Genomic DNA, 5,619 nt, shown 5'->3' with positions numbered 1-5,619 from the left:
ATGTTCGCTGTGAATGAACATTTTGTACCATCCTGCTCATTTTCCAAGATGAATTTGTCAATGATGCCTGTCTTTCCTCGGTCTTCGTTGTCTATTCGGTGCAATATGTCGGAGTATCTTTCTTCTCCGTCACTGTCTTTCTCTATTATTGGTGTTGCTTGTAGTTTTTTCATCAATAGTTCCATCTTTTTTATCCGTTCTATTTTTCGTCCTGCGCTTTGGTACGTTTTTTCTCGCGTTTTCATGAGTGTTTCGATTTGTTGAAAAAGCGTGTTTTTCCTTTCACATAATCTATCGAAATATTCTTTTGACAGATCCATGTTTGGTTTATTTTTATTGTTTGTTATCTGTCGAATTGAATTATCTTGAATATTACGAATTACTGGTATTTTATTGATAATTTCCAGTCTCTCGTTGTGACGTGTAAGTTGGAAAGTTTTTTCGATTAGAATATTTAATCGATTTTCATTTTCTTTTTCAGATTCCAGTTCTTCCGATCCGTTGGATGTCGTTTCAGCGTCTAGGTTCTCTTCAGGTAAGTCTTGTTCTGTTTCAATTTTTATTTCCCTTGTCGTCAGTATTCCGTCGCTGTCTAGCTGTATCTCTAGGTTTTTGGTAAGTATTTTGTCCGTCTTTACTATTGTTTCTTCGTTTCTCGTGGCTTCCGACTCATTAAACTTTTCAATCGCGTATTTGGAAATCACAGTGAATGGTCTTGTGGTTTTCTCCGGTATCAATCTGATTACGTTGACGTTGTGTATTTGTTCCGTGACTGGTCTTAGTCTCGGTTCGCGATGTGGTCTAAGTTGTCTCGCGTTGTATGTCCCTTCGATGTTTCCATCTAGGTTTTCTATTAGGTATGCGTTCCTTCGGATTACTCTTCTTACAACATACGGTCCTTTATATACGAGATGTATCTTTTTCGTTAGTCTTCTTTTTGCGTCTGACTTTCGGTGTAGTTTTAACCATACCTTGTCTCCCTCTTGGAAATCCTTGGCAAATTCGTGTTTCTCCGTTTGTCTTCTGCGCTCATCCGCTCTTCTCCTTAGTCTGTCAGTTATTTTTACCCTTCGTTGAGCTGGGTCGTCACCTAATTCGGATTCGGGCAATAGTCTACGGTCAATCTCTATTTGATTTGGTAATTCGGGATATAATTCCACCGGTACATCGCCAGTGCTTCTATGTTCCGTATTGTTGACTGTATTTTGGAATCGTTCGATAATTCGATCCCATTGCGTTTGACGGTCATGAAAATACGCGCGTAACACGCGTCCTAGCTCTCTCATAACGCGCTCTACCGGATTACTTTGCGGATTGTACGGGGATGTTTTTCTAATCGTAAATCCTATTTGTTCCGCAAAGTCTGCCCATCTGTTTGACAAGAACTGTCCTCCGTTATCGGTTAATATCGTTTCTGGCTTTGTCATACGCGTTAGGTATTCATCGCGTATTGTTTGTATTATCGTTTCGATCTTTTGGTTTCTCATCGGATAGCAGTGCGTTAATTTGCTAAATTGGTCCATCATGACCAGGACGTATTTATTATTGTTTCTGGTTTTCGGTAAGGGACCGAAAATATCCAATGATACTACTTGATCGCGGTTTTCCGGTAAGTTATAATATTCTACCCCTCGCATCGGTCTGTGTATAATACTTGGTTGCGATACTTGGTTGCGATACAAGTTTCGCACGACGCTACAACATCTCGGGTTAATCTTTCGAGGTTGTTGATTTCGAAAAATCTTTTTGTAAACGCAACTGTCTTATCGGTTCCGAAGTGAAGTAGAAATTTATGTATGGAATATATTAGATTCCATGCTATGTTATTTGGTATCGCGATTCTCTCTTCCGCTCCTTGATTCACGCGTATTAAATCATTTCGTATGCGGTATCGCGAATTTGGTTGATCTAATTCGTTTTGGATTTCTTCGCTGTTGTTTTGTGCCTCAATTATCATTTGAATCCATGTTGTTGGGTTTTCAATACTTTCCTCTTGTAGTATCGGACAGATCTTGAATTCGTTTATTCTTTCTTCCTTCGTTAGTGTGTTTTCGATATTTCGTCTGGATAATTCGTCTGCTATCGTGTTTTCTTTTCCGGGTATGTGTACGATGTCAAGATCGAATTCAAGAATGAAAGACATCCATCTTGCAATCCTTTCGCTTGCATTGGCGCATGAACTGATAAATTGCAACGCTCGATGATCAGTGTTGACCTTTACTTTTCTTCCTAGTAGTATTACATGCCATTTTTTAAGCGCAAAAATCAATGCTAGGCACTCAATTTCCGTGATCGTATAATTTCGTTCTGCGTTCTTCAGGCTTCTGCTCGCGTAAGCTATTGTATGCTTCTTTTCTTGATTCTTCTGATCGAATTGATATAATGTTGCTCCTAATCCGGATTTTGATGCGTCTATCGAAATTCCGTAATTTAACTTGGGGTTTGTCAGATATAGCGTTGGTGCTTGCTCGAACGCTTGTTTTATGCTTTCGAATGCTTCTTGTTCGATGTCTGTCCATTTGAACTTCGTATCCTTTCTTAGAAGATTCTCTAGTGGTTTTGTTAATCTAGCTAGGTTTAGAATAAACCTCCGATCCCAATTGGCTAATCCCAAAAACGCTTGCACCCCCTTCTTGTTCCTTGGTTTAGGGAAGTTCTTGATAGCGTTTTTCGTATCTGCATTGATGTTAGCGGTTACCTCGTTAAACGTATGGCCTAGAAATTTAATTTCTCTTTTAAGAAACTCGCATTTGTCTCTATTTAATTGGAATCCCACCTTTTCGAGTTTTGTCAGTACTATGTTTAAATGTTTAATATGTTCCTTGAGTGAATTCGACGCCACCAATATGTCATCAAGGTATACCATTACGAAGTCTAAATTTTCATCCTCCAGTGCTTTATTCATAGCGCGAGTGAACAATGCTCCGGCTGTCTTGAGTCCGAATGGCAATCTCTTGAAGACGTATGATTGGTTGTCGAATAAAAACCCTGTGTACTTACGGCTCTCTTTATCTAGCGGAATTTGCCAGAAAGCTTGCGTGATGTCGAGTGTTGTAAAAAATTTCTTATTCCCGATCTTGTTGAAGATTTCATCGATTGTCGGTGGTTGAGCATGGTCGTTCTTCATTCTTTTGTTGACCTCTCGAGCGTCCAAACACACCCGTAGTTCGCCTGATTTCTTCATCACCGTTACCAATGGACTGATGTATTGTGTCGCTTCTTTTTTTATTATCCCTTCTTCTGTCCATTTTTTTATAAGTTGTCTCACCTTGGGTTTGTGGGTGTCAGGGACTGGATATGTCCTCTTTTTGAATGGTCTGTTATCATTCATTTCGATTACATGCTTATAATGCTTTACTTTTCCAATTCCTTGCTTGAATATGTTATTGAATTTATTCAACAAGTTGTCCAGTTTCTCGCCCCCTTCTACTTTAGCTAGTATGGCGTTTATCAACTTCGGGGTGTCTTTTGACTGTTTGAAGCTTAATGCGAATCGGTTGTTACTGTATTCTATTTTAGCGAGATATCTGTTGAGCATGTCATGTCCAATCACCATTGGATATTCTAATTTGTCTACCACGTAGAACTCATGTATTAATCTTTGATTGTCTATACATATTGTCACTTGGATTTTGGACGCGACAGTTAATTCCTTCTCTCCGAATGCTCCTTTGAGACGGCATTTTCTAATTGGAATACTATCGATCTTTTCTTTATTTCTTATCAATTTATCGTGTATGTCTTTAGACATCACGGATATTTCTGCTCCGGTGTCAATTAAGGCTAGTATCTTAGTTTTTCCCACTCTTATTACGATCGTTGGGTCTTTTCTTATCTGGGCCGTTTCTGTTTCGACGTCTTCTTCGATGTCTTTCAATATTTGTTTAGTTCGAAGAATAGCAACATTCTTTTCCTCTCTTTCGGATTCATGCTCGCTCTCGTATTCTTCATCGGTGTTATCCGGATCCTCTTCCGTTTCTGATTGTTCCGTGGATGATTCTTGTTCTTTCGTGGCATCCTTCCGTTTCTGGATTGCGGCTATTCCTTTTCGTTTTTGTAATTTTTTATAGTTTTCGCCTTCATTCTCGCGTTTTTCAGTTCTTTGTCGCGATTTTTTTTTCGGATTCTTGGCGTCTTTCCCCCTCGGTTTCACTGGATTCTTCTCTCTCTTTAGGTTTTGTTGCCTTGTCTGATTTGTCCTTGTCGGATCTTTGTCGCCAAGTTTTATTTTTTTGGTAAAAATTCTTGTTAAATTTTGATGCGTTCCAATCGCGTTTTCCTCGGTTGTCTCTGGATTTCTCCAATTTTTTCGGGATTTCGTTGCTCTTCGCGTTAGTTTTTTCTTCCGATTTGTTTTTTGAAAACATATCTTTTTCATCTTGTATCTCCTCCAGTAGTTCTATCAGTTCGAGTAAATTTTTGGCAGTTGTGCTTCTTATCTCGCGCGCTACGTCTCTTTCGAAGTGGCGCTTTATGCATCGTATTAACTCGCCGTCAGTCATCGGTGGATCCAATGCTTTTGCTTGTTTTGCCATTTCAAGAGCGTAGTCCGCCATTCGCGCGGTTTTTGTCGGTTTAAATTTTCCGGTGTATATCTTTTCTCGTAACTTTGCCTGTTGATTATCGCCCCAGTATTGGCGTAGAAAATCATTTCTGGCGTCTTCGATGTGGTCGAAATCTTGGAGTTCGAACCATGTCGCGGCCTGATCCTTGAGACATTGTCCAAAAAAATAGAGCTGATCGCGGTCATCGATATCTTCGTGTGTTACGATGTTATCGAATCTCTTGAGAAATCTCATTGGATTCATCGTGTCGTTTTTTCCAGTGAACTTGATGTCAGCGAACGGACTTTTAAGCCATCCGCCTCGCGGTAAGCGTACTTCCGCTTTCACTCGACGATCGTTAGCTCTTTTTCTCGATCGGCCTTCCCTTGCGCTTGGTACTTCCTCATCCGAAGTGAGTGTGGATTGTGATTCCGATATAGATCTCGGAACGGTGGCCTTCCTTAACGCGTTGAGGATCGCTTCGAGCGACTGCTCGATGTTTTCGATTCTGTTCTCCTTCGCGTCGTTTGGATTGACCGACGCCGTTGCATTTTGACGTTTGTTCGCGTCAATAATTTCCGCTAGCGTCTTTCCTGATCGCAATATTATCGGGGTTCTCTGAACCTGTTTTCTTCCAGAGTTGGTTCCTATTTCCGCATCCATTTCGCGGATATTGCTTTCGCTATTGGCTTTATTTCCGCAGTTCATATCTTTACCGGTCGCTTTACGCGTTTAATTACCGGTTATTACGTTTTATCGGATGCGTTTTACCTTTATTATCTATTCACGTTTCGCTACTCATTCGTACTATAACCGGTCGCGTTTCGATTTTTACCTTACTTCGTCCTACTACTGTTCTTTGCGCAAAAATTATTTTTGTAAATTCTCGCGGTCGGTATACTTTTACGGTGTTTCGGGTCACTATCTTATTCTTAAACGCGTTTTTCGAACACGGTTTTCGCAACGAGCTACTTTTGTTTTCGACTTTTGGCTTGGTAATACTTGAATCGATTAGTTCGCGGTCGCGTTAACGATTCGTTATTACCCGGTTGCGTGGAATGAAATACAAGGGAAA

The sequence above is a fragment of the Prenolepis imparis genome, unplaced genomic scaffold, assembly GCF_030444845.1.
Source record: "Prenolepis imparis isolate NDT839.2.m4 unplaced genomic scaffold, iyPreImpa1.0 SCAF_282, whole genome shotgun sequence".
Lineage (NCBI taxonomy): Eukaryota > Metazoa > Arthropoda > Insecta > Hymenoptera > Formicidae > Prenolepis > Prenolepis imparis.
The sequence above is the reverse complement of the archived record's forward strand: the minus strand, read 5'-3'. Positions refer to the sequence as shown.